Genomic DNA, 23,679 nt, shown 5'->3' on the forward strand with positions numbered 1-23,679 from the left:
TGCATATATATGATAATTCACATGAGCTTCTGTTTGTGCTTATAAAGAGTTAGCTTGGTTTTGCATGTTTGTTTTTCCAATTTAAGAGTTGGAATTCCATACCTTATTGTGTGTGATGATTTTCATTCTGAACCTTAGTTATTTGTTTTGGAGGTAAATGGATTGTAATCTTGCAAAGGTCTTGTTTTAGGTTTTTCGTGCTTGGATGTGAGTGTCGAATATGAGTATTTTGATAGTTTTGTCATGTCGTTGGAGGGTCCTTATAGGATCATATTCTCGTATCTATATTCGAAATGTACGAACACAGGATACGGGATACCTACAGAATTGAATAGCCCTTACAGGATACCTGTTGAGATTTTGGACAGATTGGTGCTCATTGGTTTGATAGTTTTGTTGAAACAAGATAAGCCTTGTATTATACATCACATGACTGCATAATAAAAGAAGGTTTGGCATGTTAGTTAGATCTGTATTTCTCTAAAAATATTCATATCCGTCTCATTGCAGGTGCATTAATTTATACTTCTTGTTAAATCTTTAATGGGAAAACATAAAACAAAGTTGAGAACTATTTCTCGAAGCAAAATATATGTATTGAAAGAGCACTTGTAGAACCTCATGTAGTAGATTCCACTAGATTTGTCTTCCTTGGTTATGGGTATGATTCTCAAACTGATGACTTCAAAGTTGTAAGATTTGTTACTAATTACTTTGAAGAGAATCTAGTTGAAGGGTTGATGGAAGATTGGAACAACCAAGTCGAGTTATATTCCCTTAAAAGTGATTCAAGTTGAGTTATAGGGAGGCAGTTGGGGATTCTGATGAGTGATGACCTTATTCTTTCGATCGATATGGTCAATGAATAGTTTTCAACTTTACCACTACCTGAATTTGGAGATACTTTAGCACAATACTATTTGCAGCTTTTGGACTTCAATGGATTGCTTGGTGCTATTTTTTATCCAAGAGAAGGAACTAATAAGTCTTTTGATTTATGGGTTATGAATGGATCATGGACAAATAAGTCTTTTGATTTATGGAAGGAACTAGTTTTATTTGATCCCTCCATACAAAATCTTAGAAATCTTGGTATTCACGCTTATCAGGAAACAATGCACATTATTGCTTGTGTTGAGAGCTTGGTTCCATTGAATGGAAGATCAGAGCATGAGGAACGTATAATACGACGGCCTCCTGAGTCCCATACTTGAATTGTCCTTCAGAGAGCTAGATGTCTCCCATACTTGAATGAAATTTGAAGTTGAATATAGTAACTATTACCGTTGTTGTTGGTATGCTCGTGAAACCACAGTTATGAACCCTGTACACAGCTACTACATTGGTCGAATATGAAGAACCTAAACTTCCATCTCTCGCTCCACAGTAGGAAACTGGTGCTCACCCAATTCCTCCATAACTTTACTTTTTTTTTCATATTGTTAAATATTATTGTATATCCAAAATGAAGATGTCTAGATCTTAATATCAGGGGTGTGCAAAGATCCGCATCCGAATTTTTGGATCACTAAAATTGTAATCCGAATCTGATCTGGAATAACCGTATATTCGAATTTTCGGATATCCAAACCAAATATATCACTTATTATGTTGCTATCCAGCGGTGTGTGGCTTCGATTATCTTTGACGGTAACCAGGCCTTGTGCGCATATTTTTTTAACAAAGTGCTAAAGCCAGATACGTTGTTGCATTTGATGGGGTTTTCAAGACTTTAATTCTTTTTACTTTCCCGTGAAATACTATTGAAGAGATGGAGGGTGGTCCACTGAAAAGAAATTACACCATTCTTCTGCAGTATTCATGCATTGTTCTTCCACTTTCACAAGATGGAGTCGGTACATATTAACTACAATCATTCTCGGCTCGAATAGTTAAAACCATTGATGATGGTTTGATGAATCTGAAGATGAAGAAGATCTGTTTTCTTAAAAAGAAGATGATGACATCAATAACTGAGCATTAACATCGCTATTTTAGATGGGAAACCATGGCACTTCTTGCTTATATGCAACATTCTTCAGCAACTTCCCATTATTTTTTGGATATTCGGATAATCTAAAACGGAATTTTTTTTCTATCCATATCCAATTTTCTAACTGGATATTCGATCTGAATTATCCAAAAAAATCGGATTAGATTATTAAAATAATATCTTACTCTTCTACTGAATTTCAAATATTTTCGAAAGATATATTAATATTATCCTTAAATGATTTTCATCTATATTTAGAATCATTAATAATATCATAGCTTTTCATTTTAATGGATCAATCTCTTAATGGGAATTAGATCAAAACAAAATCATAAATTTGAACCTAATTTAATAGAAAATTAAACGAAATATATCAGATTTTTCAAGTTAAATTGAATAGGTAGTAGATGCAATCTTTAATATCATATTAAAATATTTGTATAAAATTGTCAAACGATGATTAATATAATTGACCGAGATCGTGCTTATAACATGTTATAAAACTATATGATTTGTAGTAAGGACAAAAGAGAAAAATAACAATGCAAGAGAGATAATATTATGTTTTAACTGTTTATGATTATGTGCTTTACTTAGTTACTATTTAGAGGGTTAGAATTGTAATAAAAACTAGAATGTTACGAAGACATAAAATATCAAAGGTCTAAGAAACTAAAAGATAAAATGATTATTTTGATAACGTTATTCTTTCATTTGATATGATCAGTGAAAAGTTTTCAACTTTATCATTGCTTGAAATTGGTAGGGATTTAGCATAATATGATTTCCAACTTTTAGACTTCAATGGATTGCTTGGTGCTATTGTTTAACCGAGGAAAGAAGCTCAAAATATTTTTGATTTATGGGTTATGATTGGGTCATGGACTAAACAATTTAGTGTTGAATCTGTCCATGGAGGTGAGAGGCCTTTGTGGTTTTGGAAAAATGACGAATTAATTCTTGAGAGCTCGAATCATGAACTAGTTATGTTGTACCCTTACATATGAGAGCTTTAAAATCTTTGTATTCATACTTATCATGGACCAATGCACATTATTGCTTATGTTGAGAGTTTGGTTCCATTGAATGGAAGATCAGAGCCTGAGGAACGTATAATACGATGACTCCGGAGGCACATCAAATTGACATCAACGACAAAGATGGATATGGAACTACATTCAAAAGAGTTATGATTTCATGTGATTTTATATATATGGAAGTTGATGATGACAAGTTTGTTTAGGTTTCTATTTGTTTTTGGTTGTTTTAGTGCATTTGTGAAATTTATGGTGTGGTTTTTATATTTGAATTTTGCTTTATAGAGCTTGATGTCTTCAGTACTTGAATGATCCCAAAACTAAAGTTGTATGTCTCGTTAAAAACCTCCCTAAACTTATATGGAGAAAAAGAGTACAACACAACTCGGTAAAATCTACAACTCAAAGAGTTACAATCCGACAACCGACAACCAAAACCAACGAGACACCATACTAAAGGTAGGAACTATTAGTATTTTGTTGTTATTGGTCATGTCTTATTATATGTGAAGCCATTGTTATGAACCCTACTGTTAAGGGTTACATACACATAATAATTCAATTTTTTCCCTTGGTGGAATGCTTCTGGAAATTTATGGTTCCTATAATTGTAGTCGGAAAAGCCAATAATACAAAATTTGCAGCCTTTGGTTCAAGTTATTATTTGAATTATTTATGTTCTATTTTGACTCGAATTTGAAATTTTTTTTTGAATCGAAAAGATCGATTTTTCAAGTCAAATTGAGTTTTACTCACCCCTACATGAAATTCATACATGAGTTTACTTCTAGCTATTGTTAGAAGTAATTAATTTGATATTTTTTACGGTTTTATTTTTGATAATTAATTAATTATTTAATTTCAAGTTACTTCTAGCTATTGATTTCTAACACAATAAAGTGTTTTCATATTTAGCAAAATCATGATAAGCAGAAGTTTTTAAAATTTGTAAAATTATAACAAGTATTTCTATAAGAAAACATTTTTTCCCTAAAGTTATATTTTAAATTTTTACTTTTTTCCTTTTATCAATATTTTAGGAAATAAAAGGAAAAGGGTTCAAATTATTGTTGAGTTAATCAATCGACGAAATAGCCAAGACGGGGTGAATTGGCAATAAAAACATTTGGTGGAAGCTTTTGCAGAAAATAGAAAATATTTGCACATCGATTTAGAGTGGTTCGACTTTCTCAACCAAAGTCTACGTCCACTACATTAGCTATCCACACTAAGGATTTTCCACAAATTCACCAATCTATTTTTCTTTTGAGGAGAAAGGGCAACCTTACAAATCCCTCAAGAATTATACCCCAAATTCTCGAGAACACTCTCTCCCAAAGAGAACAATACAAATTTCACAAACTTACAGAAAAAACCTCACTAGGCAAGATGTTTGCACAATTCTAGAACAAAGAAAGAACACTCAAGAATGAATACAATTGAGTACAAGTAGTGTTCTTGAAAGAAAAAAAATGAATATTGAATGAAAATAGGCTTGAATTGCTCAAACTTGATGTTTAAGGCTTTCTCTTTGTTTCTCTCACAATTGTTGTTGATCATTGGCTCCTCAGCTTGTTTAAATACACCTTCATTCACTTCTAAACGTTGGGGATCATTGATGAAGTCAATAGAGCCGTTATGGTATAATTATAATTTAAAAATCTGGTGGGAGCGTGAGTGTATCAGTACACTCTCAAGGGTGTATAGGTACACTGCGTGTAAAATTCAAATATTTCGACCGTTATAAGAACTAGTGTATCAGTACACTCCAAGTGCATCGGTACACTAATTGCATTCGATGTTTCAATAAATCCATGAGTGGATCGATGCATTGTTGTGGATCGGTACACAAAATAGGTTCGATGTTGGGTGTGCATTGATACACTAAAGAGTGTATCGATACATCCCTTTGTAAAATATATTTTTGGCTCGATTAAGGTTCAAAATACTTTGTAAAATTGTTTCAAAATATTTTATGTTTCAAACACAATTTTACACTTAATTAAGGATTGAAAATGACCTTTGAAAACTTGGAGTAATATTTTTGATATTCGAATATACTTCAAAAATGATTATAAAATCTTAAAATTCAATAACACTTAATTTGTTATAACGAAACATCAAAATGTTTTCAACAATCTCCCCCTTTTTTATATAACAAAACATTTAAGTAATTTTAATATTTTCTTTCAAAAATCATTTTTGAAATCAATTTTGAAAATTAATCCCCCTTACTTTTTTCTCCCCCTTTTTATTAAATCAAAAAGACTCTATAAAACGTTTTTAAACAAGTTTATAAGAAAATCAGCCAATTGATATTTAGCTTAAGCTGCTAAGATCATAGTCAAGAGAAAGATTAGCCATTAGTTTCATAAATCAATATTCATAAATAATATGCAATGATAATTGGTCATATTCTAAATAATGCAAAAATTAATATAAACCAATATAAACATTAAATTCAAGCCATTGAAATAACCAAAATCAAATATATATAAATAAACATTCAAGTTCAAACATCCGGATGCCTACGTCAAGCGAGACCTGAAGCCCGATTTTGATAAACAAATTACTAAGGAGACAATCGTAAACTAAGGTTTCGACATGTTTGGACGGGACATTGTTCACGGTTTCTACAAGCTCACCAAAGATAATTTGTGGCAGATTTATTTTCTTATTATTTTGGATACAATGTATCCACCAAATGTCTAGTACTCTAAGCCTAGAAAATCTACCTCCGGATGGTCGAAACCACCAAGAGATTATTAGATGAAAAAATCTCTCGTGATAAGTCCGTAAAGTACTTGCACTTGCTTTGGCTTTATAAGGAGTAGCTACCATTTCTCGTTCATTATCTAGACCCATGTTATCTAACCCAAAAGTATTAGTGATTGTGTCAGAGTCGATATAAACGAATTAACCTAAGAGATAGGATTGAATTCCTATAGTTTTAGTTCGATGCTCGTTTTGAACACAAGCTGCATTAAAATAGAAAATGTGGACCAATTGGTGATAAACAATGGGCTGGAGCTCAAACAATTTATCAAATTTCCAAGAATAGAGGGTAGGAAGATATTCAAAATTCATATCGACCATTGCTTGGATAGAGGGGATACGTTCTTCCCGGATTTTCTATGACTGAAATGAATTAACAAACCTTGGTAGAGATCTTCTCGATGATGACCAAGTTGGTTAAAGAAAGAATTAAGAATGGTCATTTCGAGAGCGTTTGGGTTTGGATTTTGAGGTGGAGGTGGAGTAGGAGGTCGTTTTTGGTTTGAACGACTAGATGACGACTTAGGGTGTATTGGATTAGACATGGTTAAAAATTGGAATGGGTAAGGTTACTTGCAAATTTGAAACACATGTATGCAATTTAATCAATCCCAAAACTCAATATGAGTCTGCAATATTCAAGGTTCTCTAAACCGAATCCTAATGAGAGATTTTTTTAAAAACAATGTTTGAAAAAAAAGTATACATATCTTTTTCATGAAAACAACATAATTAAATCAAAAACAATAATTTTAAAATTAAAACATATTTTTTTTAATTTCGAAATTTAAAAAGATTTTGACAAAATTGTGTGTTTTGGATGAAATTAGTTGTAGAATCTAGTTTAGAAACATAATGTAAGTAATGCCCGATAACTAATTCAACCTATAATTAATTAAAACTAGTCCTAAGTTCAAAATTAATAACATAGTAGTTTTAGAAAAATACTTTGAAGATTTTCGGATTTGAGTGATATTAGATGATGTTTGTACGTTTTTGTTGATGCAAGCAGATTTAGAAGTTGAAAAACAAGAAGATTCCGACTTGAAATCGTTGATTGGAGCAAGAATGGAGAGTAGGGGTTGAGAGGAGCAAAACGGCGGGAGAGTTTTTTAGTTTGGGTATTTGGCTAAATGTGATTTTTAGGGATTTTAAGCATAAAACCCGATGAGTGTATTGGTACAGTACAGAGTGTATCGATACACATTCAAGGAATGCATCGGTGCACTTACATAGTGCATCGACACACATTCAAGGAATGCATCGGTACAATTTGATAGTGTATCGATCCACTTTGCACAAAATGTCAAAACTCCAGTTTTTAAACGCTCAAAATGCTAAATTAATTAGCTCAATGGTATTGGACTCTCATAAATCGAAAAATATCAATGTTCAATCAATCCAATCTATCATTAAATTTTATTTGAACATATAATTAATTTTCACTAAAGAATCATAAACTCCCCCTAACTATTAGCAAAGAATGCAATCAAAAATATTATTTTTATAAGCATTTTTAAAAACTAATTAAAAGTGCTAAAATTATTTTAAACACTAAGTCAAGGTAGGTTGGTCAAACCTAATTCTCTCCTAAGTATCCAAAATCTTTCTTTATCTAAAGGTTTTGTAAAAATATCCGCTAATTGATGCAAAGTATCAACATATTCTATAATTATATCTCCTTTTGTGACATGATCTCTAATCAAATGAAGTCTAATTTCAATGTGCTTAGTTCTAGAGTGTTGGATGGGATTTTTAGTTAGACAAATAGAACTAGTATTGTCACACTTGATAGCTATGGTACTAACTTCAATTCCATAATATAAAAGTTATTGTTTCATACATAAAACTTGTGCACAACAACTACCGGCTAAAATGTATTCCGCTTCAGTGGTAGATAATTCAACACAATATTTTTCTTTGAAAACCATGAAATTAGCATATTTCACAGGAATTGGCAAGTATTGGAGGTGTTTTTCCTATATATTTTGCATCCTTCATAATCCGCATCGGAGAAGGAATGTAAGCTAAAGCTAGAGTCTCTAGGATACCAAAGTCCTAAACTAGGAGTGTCCTTACGGTATCTAAATATTCTCTTAATGGCTTTTAGATGTGATTCTCTCGGACATGATTGAAATCTAGTACACAAGCAAACAATAAAAATTATGTTCGGTCTACTTACGGTCAGATAAAGCAAAGATCCAATCATAGACCTATAAAGTTTAACATCTACACATTTACCTCATTCATCTTTGTCAAGCTTTGTAGATGAGCTCATTGGAGTGGCTTGGGGTTTTTTATCTTCTAATCCAAACCTTTTGAGCATATCCTTGACGTATTTTGCTTGATTGATGAAGATGCCATCTTTTCTTTGCTTGATTTGGAGTCCAAAAAAAATGGGAGCTCCTCCATCATTCTCATCTTGAATTCACTCTACATTAGCTTAGAAAATTCTTGGCAAAGAGCATCATTAGTAGAACCAAATATTATATCATCAACATAAATTTGAACTACTAATATATCTTTACCTTTTCGCTTTAAGAACAATGTAGTGTCAACCTTCCTTTTTGAAAAACTTTTTTTTTTAAACTTTGACAATCTTTCATACTAAGCTCTAGGAACTTGTTTTAAACCATAAAGCGCTTTTGTCAATTTAAAAACATGATCTTGAAATTTTGAATCTTCAAAACCAGGAGGTTGTTCCACATAATCTTCTTCTTTTATAAAACCATTCAAAAATGCACTTTTAACATCCATTTGATATAATTTAAATTCATTAAAACATGCAAATGCTAATAACATTCTTATTGCTTCCATCCTAGCTACAGGAGCGTATGTTTCAAGTCTATGCCCTTTTCTTGAGTATAGCCTTGAGCAACAAGTCTAGCCTTGTTCCTCACTATATTACCACTTTCATCAAGCTTATTCCTAAATACCCATCTAGTATCTACAGTAGATTTATTATTAGGCCTTTCAACTAATGTCCATACTTTACTTCTCTCAAATTGATTTAATTCTTCTTGCATAGCTATAATCCAATTTTCATCATCTAATGCTTCTTTGATATTCTTAGGCTCTATGCATGAAATTAATGCAACATAATTACATATATTTCTAAGAGAAGATCGAGTTGTTACCCCTTTGGATAGATCACCTATTATCTCACCATCCTTGACATAGTTGTATTCTCTTGGGTAAGAGACTTCCCTTTATTAAATGGTTGGATTCTTGAGAACATTGTGAGCTTCCTCATCTTTTTGTTTCTTCCTTTGATGATGGTTCTCCAACGTCATGTTTAACATCATTTACTTTTACAATACCTACGTCATCATCAACACAAGAATCCTTCCTCGGAAGGGGATTATCATCGAAAACAACATGTATAGACTCTTCTACCACTAAAGTTCTTTTATTAAATACCCGATAAGCTTTAGAATTTAAGGAATAACCCAGAAAAATTCCTTCATCACGTTTATCATCAAATTTGCCAAGATTTTCTTTACCGTTGTTTAAAACAAAACATTTACATCCAAAAGGATAAAAATAACTAATCTTAGGCTTTTTATTTTTGAAAAGTTCATATGGAGTTTTCTTTAAAATTGGCCTAATCATTACTCAGTTTATAACATAACAAGCGGTATTTGTTGCTTCAACCCAAAAAATATTTTGGCAAATTGTTTTCACAAAGCATGGTTCCATTTATTCTAAAGTTCGATTTTTCCTCTCGACAACTCCATTTTGTTGAGGGGTTCTTGGTGCTGAAAAATTATGACTAATACCATTAGAATTACAAATATCAATAAATCAAAGATTTTCAAATTCAGTACCATGATCACTCCTAACACTAATTATGGAGTAACCTTTTTTGTTTTGGATTACTTTTGAGAACGTGATTAATTTTTCTAATGCTTCATCTTTAGTAATTAAAAATAAAACCCAAGTTTATCTAGAATAGTCATCTACCAATACAAGACAATATTGTTTTCCACCCAAGCTAATAGTCCTAATTGGCCCAAAATGATCTATATAGATCAATTGTAATACTCTACTATTTGATACATCATTAATGGACTTAAAGGAAGCTCTTTAATGTTTTCCTTTAGCACAAGCATCACAGATTTTATCTTTATCAAATTTTAGCTTTGGCAATCCTCTTACTAAATCTCCTTAAATTAGTCTTTGTAAAACACTCATACTAGTGTGTCTTATTCTCCTATGCCATAACCAACTATCATGTCCATCCTTAGCAACTAGGCACAAGTTAGTCATATTTATTGTATCAAAATGCATCATGTAAATGTTTCCTATTCTATGACCAACAAGCATAATCTTATTAGATGCAATGTCAACAATTTTTATAACCATTTGTTTCATATAAGACATTGCATCCTTTATCACATAATTGACTAATACTCAATAGATTATGCTTCAACCCATTCACATATAAAACATTTTTAATTTGTATGGAAAAGGTATTACCTATAGTACTTATACCTTCAATATGACCTTTTGAATTATCACCAAAAGTCACCTCTCCTCCATTTTTATCGTTAAGCTCTATGAACCGGTTCTTATCTCTAGTCATATATCTTGAGCATCCACTATCAGGGTACCATGAATTTGAACTTTTATTTTGTGCCTTGTAGCAAAGCTCCTTTCCCTACAAACATAGATTAATTTTTTGATTTTTGGTACCCAATTTCTTTTGGGTCCATATTCATTAGTTTCTAAAATTCTAGTCCCATTGGGTATCCACTTGTGTAGGATACCCTTATCTTTAGTAGTAATGAGTTATTTAGGAACCCATATACTTCTAATGATTTTTCTATTAGAGGTTCTTCGGGGACCTCTATGATTGTAGTTTTTAAAACTTTTCTAACAAAGTTGGATTTTGAACTTTCTCCTTTTTAAAAATGTTTTGTTCCAAATTTCTTTTTGATGATCATCGTTGACCTTTGAAAGTAAATTATTCAAATCAGAATTTTTCTTTTTATACTCATCTAGTTTGATTTGCAAATTTTTAATCTTACTCTCAAGATCAATGTTGGTCTTGGATATGAGATTATTTTCATTTTTCAATTTTGAAATATCATTTTTGTATTTTAAAAATAATTTCTCATAATCCGAAGTCAACCCAGTATATTCCACTAACAGCTCATCAAAAGAATAATATTCGAAATTAAATGAGCTAGAGGTTACTTGAGAATCCTTCCCGAAAGCCATCAAGCACAAGTTTGCTACTTCTTGTTCCTCTTCATCAGAAACTTCATCATCACTCCATGTAGCCACGTGTGTCTTATGATTCTTCTTGGATTGACCCTTTTTCTTTAATTATGGGTAATTGTATTTGACATGTCCTGGCTTTCTGCATTTGTAGTAAATGATAAGGTCCTTCTCTTTTGGTTCATTCTTGAAGCCGTCGTTACGTTTGAATTTTCTTCATCTATTGGGCTTTATTAATTTTCTGAACCTTTTGGCAAATAATGTCATTTCCTCGTCATCGTCATCGTCATCTTCATCAGAATCACTCTCATCTTTTATGGATTTGAGAGCAAGTCCAACGTTCTTCTTCTTCTCCTTCTTTGTCTCGTCACTTTTCTTGAGGTCTTCCTCATCTTGAAGCATCAATTCATGTGTGAGGAGAGAACCAATAAGCTCATCGAGGGTTAAAGATTTTAAATTTTTAACCTCGATAATTGATGTCTTCTTTGATTGCCTAGCTTTTGGAAGAGAGTAAACTAACTTCCTTACAAGCTTCTCATTTGGAATGATCTCTCCATATGATTTGAGACCATTGACAATCATGGAAAATCTATCCATCATAGCTTTGATGTCTTCATCTGGTTTCATCCTGAAATTTCCATAGCTATAAGTTAGAAGACTAATTTTAGATTCTTTTACCTCGTTTGTGCCTTCATGAGTGACTTGTAGTTTATCCCATATTTCCTTGGTAGTTGTACAAGATGAAACTCTTCTGTATTCATCTGGTCTAAGAGCACAAAATATAATATGGATAGCCTTTGAGTTGAGCTGAACATTCTTGTCTCTCCTTCACTCCACAATCTTAAATGAGTGGAAGGTATGATGTATCCGTCTTCTATGATATTCCATACTCCCATGTCACTTGCTTGAATGAAGTACCTCGTTCTATTCTTCCAATAAGCATAATTTGCTCCATTGACGTAAGGAGACTTGTTGACGGGCATTAAATCAAGACCAAAGTCAAAGTTTGAAGTGGAGGCCATTGATGACTTGAATATTGATATAACTCATCCCAAATTGACTCAAGAGGTGGTTAAACCTTCAAATGAGTGTAGCTATGATATCAATTGTTGTGTTAATCGATCGACAAAATAGCCAAGAGGGGGTGAATTGGCAATAAAAAATTTTAGTGAAAGCTTTTGCAGAAAATAAAAAATATTTGCTCAATGATTTAGAGTGTTTCGACTTTCTCAACCAAAGTCTACATCCACTACCATAGCTATCCATACTAAGTATTTTCCACAAATTCACTAATTTTCCTTTCTTTTGAGGACAAAGAGTAACCTTACACCTCCCTCAAGAATTATACCCCAAATTCTTGAGAACACTCTCTCCCAAAGAGAACAATACAAATTTTGCAAACTTACAGAAAAAACCTCACTAGGCAAGATGTTTGCACAATTCTATAAAAAATAAAGAACACTCAAGAATGAATACAATTGAGTACAAGTAGTGTTCTTGAAAGAAAAAATGAATATTGAATGAAAATAGGCTTGAATTGCTCAAACTTGATGTTTAAGGCTTTCGCTTTGTTTCTCTCACAATTGTTGTTGATCAATGGCTCCTAAGCTTGTTTAAATACACCTTTAATCACTTCTAAACATTGAGGATCATTGACGAAGTCAATAGAGCCGTTATGGTATAATTATAATTTAAAAATCTGGTGGGAGCGTGAGTGTATCGGTACACTCTCAAGGGTGCATCGGTACACTATGTGTAAAATTCAAATATTTTGACCATTGTAAGACCTAGTGTATCGGTACACTCCAAGTGCATTGGTACACTAATTGCATTTGATGTTTTAATAAATCCAGGAGTACATCGATACACTAAAGAGTGTATCGATACATCCCTTTGTTAAATTGATTTTTGGCTCGATTAAGGTTTAAAATACTTTGTAAATCTGTTTCAAAAATATTTTATGTTTCAAACACAATTTTACACTTAATTAAGGATTTTAAATGACCTTTGAAAAACTTGGAGTAATATTTTTTATATTCGAATAATTTAATCGAATATACTTCAAAAATGATTATAAAATCTTAAAATTCAATAACACTTAATTTGTTATATTGAAACATCAAAATGTTTTCAACAAATACAAGCAGTGATAATAACAACTAAATGAAGCCATATTTTTACTCAGAAATGAATGATTTATTATATTGGATATGAAGATTACAGTCTGGTTCTAGGAGGAAAAGTTTTGTGAAAACATTTACTTGATAAATTTGTAGAAAAGAAAACACATCTCTGTGCTTTTATTATAGTTTAATGTTTGCTATAGTGATGATTTTCACAAATCACAACGCAAACTTCATAAAGATTTAAGTGACCTCTTGACAAAATGTTAAATTTAACCCTTTCTTATCAGTAATTCCTTGAGAATAGGCTAAAATTTCTTGTAGCTCAAAATGCAAAAGAAAAAAAATCCATGTCCTCATAAATTCTTCACATCAATATCTATAGTCAAATATATAGATGAATATGGAAGCTCAGGCAAAGGGGAACATATTGAGGATATTACAGGGTCTTTGCCTAGTATTTAACGAGGCTCTTTTACTCCCATCATATACCATCCAATGAATGATGGTTGCGTTCATTTATTTATTTTGAAATTACTATATTGCATTTATTTTATGCTAGGGCATATTATGAGAAAAAGAGCATCCAACTCAAAGCTTTTCTTCTATGACTTGCATGGTGGCGATGCCAAAGTGCAAGTTATGGCTGATGCGAGGTATATGACCATTTTCATCATAAGATGTGTTATCTTATTTATGTCCTCCAAATTTCTCTTGTTATGTGAAGTTTTATGGGATATTCAAGGTAATATCGGTTTATGGGACATTCAAAGTCAGGCTTGGATGAAGGTGAATTTGCTAAATTCCATTCTATTGTGAAACATGATGATGAAGCAATCAAGTGAAGATTTTAGAATGTCAAGATCGACAATCAGGTGATGATGAAGCAATGGCTTTGGATGAAACATTATGTACTGCACTTGATTATGGATTGCCACCAATAGGTGGTTGGGAATTAGGTATCAATCGGCTAGCTATGTTATTAACAGATTCACAACATATCAAGGTTTTCTCTAATCTGTTTGTGTATCTATATATACTCACTCACAAATGAAATTCAATCGACTTTCAATCGTCACTCAAAACATGTTACATGCTATGTTTGAACAGGAAGTTTTTCTCTTCCCAGCAATGAAACCTCAGGATGAACCATCAGCTAAAGGTAATTAATTCAATTTTTGCACTGTTTATCTCCTTATATGTTTCCGATTCCATCTCGAATGTAGAACATCATATAGTATTGTACCCATAATAGACATACAATGTCTTCATGTTATGTTATATTGAATTTATAGTATAACACTGGATTATTTGGTTGTGTTAGCAACTCCAACAACTCAGTGAGTTATACCGACTGAAATCCGACACTATGAAGCCATATACAAGGGACTTAGATAACTTGTTTGAAATACAAAGATTAATCTTTGTTTAGTGACTAAAATGGAATATTGCAAATGTGGAGACGTTTCCCGCAAGAGTAGACCATACTCTAAATGCATGGTCTCTACCTCTCAAGACGACGTCGTTTGGTTTCTTAAATGAAAGCCAAACTTATACCCTAAATGGCTAAGAAACACTTTGTATCTTTTTCATCTTTTTCCTAAAAGCATAAATATCATACTCTCTCCATCTCATTTTCTCTTCCATCGAGAAGAAGCCAGCCACCGAGACAGCTGCTGTAAATCGACGCCGTTAGTGGAAAACTTCCCTAAAACGACTCCTTTTGAAACCCAAATCTCACCGAGCCTCTCTTTGAACCAAAAAATAAAAGATTCAAACTAAAACAAATTTCAAAGACCCCAAACCCTAAAAACACCCCTTTTTTGAGACCCCTAAACAACCCACACCAGCCTCAATATCCTAAAAATGAAGTTTTACCCTTGGGAAAAATGAAGAAGTAAAGGCAACCCTTCCTCAAAGGTATCATTTTCTGGGTTTTCTTCTCCTTTTTGTGGTTTTGTATATGGTTTGAAAATGGTGTTTCTCCTGTCGATTTTTCTCCCTTGTCCAAAGATAGTGATTGGGTTGCATTTCTCTTTTCATTTTTTCTTGCTCTCCAAAATTCATCCCTTTTTTGAATCTTCTTTCATGTTATATATATGGAGAAAATACCTCCTTTTCCACACTTGATGGGTCTTCACGCGTGGGTATGGCTGATGGGTTTAATATGTTTGGGTTTAGATTTGTAATTAGGTTTTTAGTTTTATAATATTTGGTTCTTGTTAATGTAGTTTAATTTGATCCAATGGTTTAAAATGCGTGATTAATCACACCTGCCAAACTGAATAACATGGGATAATTAAATATTATATTTTATTAAATTACATATTGCTGCCTAACTTCCGAACTGAAAACCATGTGTATGCCACCACTACAAACATACTGAATAAACTGAAACACAGGTGTATCCCACTTAAAACAGAAACTGAAACAAAAACACATTTGATGCAACATTTTCTGATTACCCTAATAACCCTCTTGATTACTTCAAATCTGCCATAACGCTTAGACAAGGCTTGACAAATCCAGGTGAGTATGTTTCCTTTGTACTTGCTTTTATATATTCTGTTATTGAGTATATGTATAAGATGGTTGAAAAGTTAGAATGATTCAATTTTTAAGATTAAATAGTTGATAATTCATCTTCCTAACACAATTTCTAACTTACTTTGATTCAGCTACCGGACTTACACCAGGAAACATTTATATGGTTCGAGATGTTATAAAAATAATTCAGAGCCTTACAAAAGCTTCACCTAAAATTGCTTGTAATAGAAACAAAACTGGAGGGCTGCAACTGTGGGAGATTCATTTGTGTTATGCTCGACCGACTTCGTCTTCCCAAATGATTACAAAGATTCAAAATTGCCCACATCAATTGCCACTTAAAAATGGTAAAACTACAGGCCCTGCAAATTGTTGACAGATTTTATAGTTTTTCCCATATAAAAACTTTGAATAGAAGTTGTAGTAAACCTTCAAAGTTATGATATTTGTAATAAATAATAAAATTAACTTTAAAAATATAAAAGTGTTTAAATTATAAAAATAATAAATAATAAAATAGTAAAATTTATTACTTTAATAATTATATAAAAAATAACCTAAATCAGACACTCGCGATTATAAAGGTAAAAAATTGAGATCGATAAAAAACTTCGATGTTAGAAATTGAGAATGAGTAGAGATTGTAAAATTAATACTTATGTTATTTGCATTAGACATCCCTAAATTATGTATCATATTTTAAATTGGTCCCCAAATTTTAAATGTTCTAATTTACTTCTCAAAATGCTAATATGGTTTCAATTAAGCCCTTCCATCATCCTAATCATCAACTTGAACATTAACTGAACATATATAAAAACACGTGGATCTTGGTGACAAAGTAACTCACGTGGATCAACTTGACCATAGAAGGCTTGGAAAAAGGAAAATGATGCAATTATGGGCTTTTGTCATATAGATATTATGATTTATCCATTAAATTTCATAAACAAAATATTAGAATAAGTAACAATAATAAAAATCTTAAATGCATTTATAGATTTAATAAAATTTATTATTCACAAATGTTAATAGGTCATTTCAAATTTGAATATAAGATTTAATAAAAAAAATTGAACTCCCTCAAATATGCATGATTGTTTCATCTAATATGAATCTTAAACTGAAATTGATGATGATTGATATTGCTTTATTAAATTGTTGACTAGGATTGAGAATTAAATTGTTGACTAGTATTGTTATTGATTTCAATATTAAACTAAAGGGATTTAGAAAAAAAAACATGAGGCTAGAGGTTTTTTATTATTGAATTTGTGATAATTTAATTATCTTCCAACAACCCGATTTATCTTGGAATCAAAATTTTGGGTTGTGTGTGTATATATATATATATATATATTAGGATCAATTTATATAATATAAAACACTTTTAGTTAAATACAGATTTAGGACTATGGGATGAGTAGAGATAGTTGAATGAGATTAATTATTTATTTTTCATTGAATATCTTCTCATTTTCTATTGTTAATCTTAGTATTCTATTTTCACTCATTTAATAGTACTAAATATGTGAAAAATAAAAAAATATTACATAGTGTAATTGAACCCTATATATATATATATACATATATATATATATATATATATGTGTGTGTGTGTGTGTGTGTATATATATATATATATAGACAAGCACTTTAACCTCTAACAATTCATTTGGGAAAAAGGAGTTCTTATGTGGATGGAAATCGTTAGTCAACAAATAATCAATATGAAGATGAAGTATCAAGCTTATATGGCATCGCATGCTGACGTGACAACCAACGACGATGACTGGTGATGAAAAATGATGGTGGACGACGACGACAATGTGTGTCTAGTAGAGACGTTAACTTTGATTGAATTTAGGGGTCAATTCATTTTTTATATAGATTTTAAGAGTTAGATTACTATTTTACGTAAAATTAAAGGTCATATTAATATTTTGTTTAAATTCATAGGTCAAATTAAAATTTAACCATTTTTACTAACAATAAGGACCAAAAATAAAAGTGACCAAAACCAAAAACTTTTTAAACCTGTGAAAAAAACTAAACGAATCAAAAAACGTAAGATATCACTAGTATAATTTACCCTTAAAAAATTCTTTATATTATTTGATATTATAACGGTTTAAGGAATGACAAGCTATATAAATATATAACTTCGAGTCAGGGTGAGAGTATATTTCATGCAAAATATCACTGATCCGATCCGACCCTATATAAATTGTTAATTTATTTATATTTATAACCTATTTAAAGTTTTAGAGGTTTTTTTATCTTTATAATGTTAAAATATATTCTTTAATATTAAAATGTAGCAAATTATTATAAAATAGATTATTTTAATCATTTAAAATATAATAAATGATTATAGATATATTATTATTATTAAATATTTTATTTATTTTAAAATACTAATATATTATATATAGTCAATATTGTGCAAACCCTGTCTACGATAAGCTAATGGGTTTTAAAAGGGCTTGACCTAGCCCATCAAAGTAATGTAACCAATGATCAGTTTTCATTGTAGTTTTCTTGTTACAGAAAAACGTTTGATGTTACCTTTTATAAGTTTGTTCTGTCTTCCTTTTCTTTCATATTAGTTCTCATCTTTTTCCCCCCAAACAAAATCATCTATTGAAAAACACAAAGGAAATAGAGAAGATAAAGAGGGAAGATGCAAGGGTTGATCAAAACTAGAACCGAATTACCAAAGATGTTGGTGTTGGAGATTCTCACAAATCTTCCTGTTAAATACTTGACCCGTTTCAGGTGTGTTTGTAAGCCTTGGTCTTCATCTTTTGAAACCCCTCATTTCATTACCAAACATCATCAGAACAATCTCAAAAACAATAACCTTAGGGTCTGTTTGTTTGGCTGTAATTGGTTTTTTGGAAATTGAATTCTGGAAAATGAATTAATGGAAATTGAATTCTGGAAAATGAATTACATTTCTGGAAAATATTTTCCGTAAAATGAATTACATTTTTCTGAAAAACATCTGGAAAACGTTTTACGATGTTTGAAAGATGTTGTTTAAACCTTTTTTCCACTAGTTGATGAGTTTTTTAAAAATTATTTATTACAAATATTAAATACAATAAATAATATTATCTACCATAAAACTTAATATTATTATTTTTAAAATATTAATATACTTTATTTATTATTAAATATTAAATATCTTTATTAAAATATTATTAGATTATTATATTAATATTAAATATATAAATAATATTATTCATTACTAATAATTTAATAATATTATTTATATGAAATTAATAAATAATATAAATTTTATTAATAATTTATTATATATTATTAAAATAAAAATATAATATCTTATATTATTATAATATAATTGATTATTTTATTATAATATTAAAAATATAATATTATATTATTAAAAATATTAATAAATATATTTTAAATATTTTGATTAAAATGATATTAAAATATTTTATTAATATTAAATTCATAAAATGAAAATATATTGAGTATTTATTCTTTGAAGTGAAAAGTTCGGAAAATGACTTACGGAAAATCAGACCGTAAGTCATTTTCGAAAAAACACAAAGGAAATTTTGTTGACCAGGAAAATGTTTTACGTTGACCAACCAGTTTTCCTCCAACCAACACTGGAAAACATTTTTCGAGAAATGAATTACATGAAACAAACACGGGATTTCAGGGAAAACCAATTTTGTAATTGGTTTTCCACCAGACAAACCGACCCTTAATCTTCTTCTCAAACGATGTCATGGTGACACCCGTGATGACATCCATTATTTCTCTCAACTTTCGATCGAGAAAGACCAAAACTTTAGAGTAAAACTCAATATTCACATACCCTTTTTTGAGAATTTTTTGCATGCACCTTTAATTCAAGGCCCTTGTAATGGAATATTGTGTTTAGCAGAGCCATATATTAGACTTAATGTTGCCGTTTGGAACCCATCTACCAGAGAGTTTAAAATCCTTTCTCAATCCACAATCCAATGCCTTCCTGGACTACTAGAATTCTCTAGTTTTTATTGCCTTGGTTTTGGGTATGATTCTCAAACCGATGACTTCATAGTTTTTGTTACTTATTACTTTGAAGAGAATCTAGATGAAGGGTTCATGGCATATTGGACCAGACAAGATGAGTTATATTCTCTTAAAAGCGATTCATGGAAGAAAATTTCTTTTACTGGGGTTTATGCTTTTGATTCTACTTTGTTTAATAATTATGTCAATGGGTTTATTTATTTCTAGGCAGTTAGGGTTGATCACCACATTCTTTCGTTTGATATGGTTAATGAAAAGTTTTCAACTTCACCACTGCCTGAATTTGGTGGGACTTTAGAACAATATTATTTGGAACTTTTGAACTTCAATGGATTGCTTGGTGTTATTTTTTACATAAGGGAAGGAAATGACAAGTCTTTTGATTTATGGGTTATGAATGGGTCATGGACTAAATAATTCAGTGTTGAATCTATTCTTAGAGTGAGTGGCCTTTAGGGTTTTGGAAAAATGTCGAGTTGTTTCTCGAGAGATAGGATCAAGAACTAGTTTTATTTGACCCCTTCCTACAAGAGCTTAGAAATCTTGGTATTCACGCTTATCAGGAAATAATGCACATTACTTCTTATGTTGAGAGCTTGGTTCCATTGAATGGAATATCAGAGCATGAGGAATGTATAAGACGACGGCCAGCTGGAGGTGAATCAAATTGATGTTGAACACAAGGCGGATGGGGAGCTACAACAAAACAGGTAAGATTTAATGGGATTTGGTCTCTTCCTATGCACTTTATGTCAACTACATTGTCTAGTGAAGTTCTCAAATATTGTTGTTATTGTTTGAATTATATATACATGCCCTAGGTATTGACTTGTTTAGGTTTATGTTTGCTTTTGGTTGTTTTAGTGGTTACACGAAACTACGTCTTACAGATTTTCTTTGTTGTTAACTCTGATCTGCAGTTCTATTGACCTACAAATCATGATTGCAGGTGCATATATATGCCGCACACGGAGTGCTTTTTGTACTTGAATTTGCTTCTGAGAGCTCAACATCCCCAATAGTTGAATGTATTTTGAAGTTTAACATAGGAACTATTGCTATTATTATATGTACTTTAGATCCAATGAAACAGTGTCAATGGTTTGGTCTTGTTTTGTGTGAAGCCATTGTTAAGGGTATTTGTAGGGGTAAATGGGTTAACACTATTTTCTTAAAAGTGTTTCCTTTGTGCAATATTTCTGGAAATTATTGTTTTTTTTTGCATATATATGATAATTCACATGAGCTTCTGTGTGTGCTTATAAAGAGTTAGCTTGATTTTGCATGTTTGTTTTTTCCAGACATTTTTGTGTGTGATAATTTTCATTCGTGACCTCAGTTATTTATTTTATAGGTAAATGGATTGCAGTCTTGCAGAGGTCTTGTTTTAGGTTGTTCATGCTTGGATGTGAGCGTCGAATATGAGTATTTTGATACTTCTTTCATGTCGTTGGAGGGTCCTTAGAGGATCATATTCTCGTACCTATATCTCAAAATGTACGAACACAGGATACGGGATACCTGCAGAATCGAATAGCCCATACAGGATACCTGTTGAGATTTTGGATGGATTGGTACTCATTGGTTTTGCTGAAATACTAGCCATGAAATTCGCTTCGGATACCAACATTACTACATACCAATTAAAAGTAGTAATTCAACTCATCTTCATCAATTTACAATTTGCATTAAACGATCAGGACAGAGCAATTAACTTCTATAATCGAATTGATTAAATGCAGCTTAATCCGAATTAAAATGACAAAGGTGTCAGACTGCATTTTTCGATACCAGAATCCTACGGATCAAGGCCTAATAGTTTTTGCCTACAAACATCCTGTATTAGTGCATTAGGAAATTTTGTACATCGGATATTAAGTTGGTTACCTTTTAAACTCCATTCAAGTGATGTTCAAAGACTATCGGTAGCCGATGAAAATTGTCAATTGAATGGTGAGATAGTCTTGTTGAATTTTGGAGATGTGGTCTTGATGGGAGCCCAAATATCTACACCGTTGCTACGAGCAACTCCGGCGGTATACGATATTGGAACGAGGCATATTCCTTGGCTTCTCAGGCTATAATGCTCTACATCCTGGAAGAAAAACTGATTTAAAATCCAACCATAATTTTCCTGGCTCCCTAAATTCATGGTTCTATTGTGTTTCAACATAAATGATGACAAATGGTTGAGGATGAGAAGTAAATAGGGCTTTATGTTTACATATCCTAATTTCTTATTGTACCTGGTTCGGTTTAATGCTCGCTTGCATGTTATTTATCAGCCCGGTTTGAAGATACAGAGCACTCAAAACCTGACCAAGGTCATAGCCATTAATAATGTTACAACGATAATTAAAATCATTATTGCAACTGGTAAATCATAAGTCATTAATAGGCTGTATATGTTCACTGAATTTTCAATTGCTAATCTTTAGAAGCATGCATTTAAAAATTGCAACTAACACCAGCTAATACGCATGCTATGATAATTTAGGTAAAACGGACAAGAAAAACCGACCTTAACTTGTTCGTGAAGAAACCGTATGTATTCCATTGCTTCCAAAAGAACAGAAGTTGTATCTGTCTGCAATGAACCAAATAGAGCTTCAAAATAATAGAAGAATCGGATTAAACACTAATACATGATGTTTGTAGGCAAAAACTCCAGTGGATGCCCAAAATTCATTTTGCCAGACTAATTATGTCCATAATAATGGATGCACAAAATATCAATGTACCTTTCCGTATAACGAAATAAGCTGTTGCATAGTCACAATTCGTTCACTGACCTTATCTTTCTTATCCTATTACGAAAAAGTAGTAAATTAGAATTCTATTTGCTACAAACAAACCATATCCAACTTAGTGATTAGTATGCAGAAAGAAGAAATGAAGGGATGAAACTCTGCATTGCTAGAGACCAATTTGACATTGCAGATAAAATAATAATAGCAGAAGAAGCAATCGTGACCATATTCGAGTATATAACCCCTAAAATAAGTCAAGAGAATGTAGTTTATGCCATGAGGATATAAATTAGGCATCTTCCTTCGAAAAAAGGCGAGGGATTCCTTTAGTGTAACTCTGAAATGACTATAGAAGAATGTATATTCCTAAGAGGAGACATAAATTTGAGTAAAGAAGGCCAAATAACTTGGTGGGGATTAATAAATGGGACTTCTATCGCTTCGATGCCAAAGAAGTGAAACTGGCATGATCAACAGATCAAGGGCTCCTTTTGTTTTCCATCATCGTTCCGATCTCTATCCAGTTTTCACTGGTTAACAAAAAGTTAAAAAAAAAAATCAGTATCACACACTGAAATAACACCATGATCAGAAACTCATCTGACTTCATTCATCAAGCTGAACAATCATGAAAAGGGTATCAAAGATATCAAATGCTTAAAGATACAGATTATCGAAGAAAGCTCATCTTACTAATATAAGGCCATCTAATCAAAAATTGAAAGCTTTGAAATCATCAGCATCTAACTAATGTGACATGAAATCATCCATGTAAGCATGATTATATAAACGGTTCAAACTTGTTTACATATTTTCACTCAATTATCAGCTCGTTCAAGATTCAATGCTAGAGCAAAACTAAAGCAATCAAAACCAATAACCGTCAGAATATATAACATTCGCCGGAAAAATCAAATACCGCCGTGTCGGAAACTCGCATACAAGCCGAAGTAGGTGAGCAAAATGGAGAATTAATACTTTAGTTGAGGATTATAATTTAGTCAGAATCCATGGAAGAACATAACCAACTTGAAGCATAAAAATCAACTTAATCTCATTCTCTCAGTTCACACCTCTAGCATTATTTGAATACGATAAACTGGGAGGAAAATCCATTCTTTGGTCACGGATAATCATCCATTAATTTAATCACAACAACATAATTTAATCATCCA

The 23,679-nt window shown here is 31.6% G+C and overlaps 1 long non-coding RNA gene and 1 pseudogene across 1 annotated transcript; one reads left to right on the forward strand and one right to left on the reverse strand.

The window, feature by feature from the left end:
* Positions 1 to 750: 750 nt before the first annotated feature.
* On the forward strand, positions 751 to 14,111 carry LOC120168953. The gene is made up of 3 exons (XR_005520622.1): positions 751 to 761; positions 2,602 to 2,604; positions 14,015 to 14,111. It is a non-coding gene; the product is annotated as an uncharacterized LOC120168953 (long non-coding RNA).
* A 7,579-nt stretch (positions 14,112 to 21,690) lies between these two features.
* On the reverse strand, positions 21,691 to 23,161 carry LOC120168916 (annotated as a pseudogene).
* Positions 23,162 to 23,679: the final 518 nt, after the last annotated feature.

Source organism: Hibiscus syriacus, unplaced genomic scaffold (genome assembly GCF_006381635.1).
Source record: "Hibiscus syriacus cultivar Baekdansim isolate YM2019G1 unplaced genomic scaffold, ASM638163v2 tig00111741_pilon, whole genome shotgun sequence".
Taxonomy (NCBI): Eukaryota; Viridiplantae; Streptophyta; class Magnoliopsida; order Malvales; family Malvaceae; genus Hibiscus; species Hibiscus syriacus.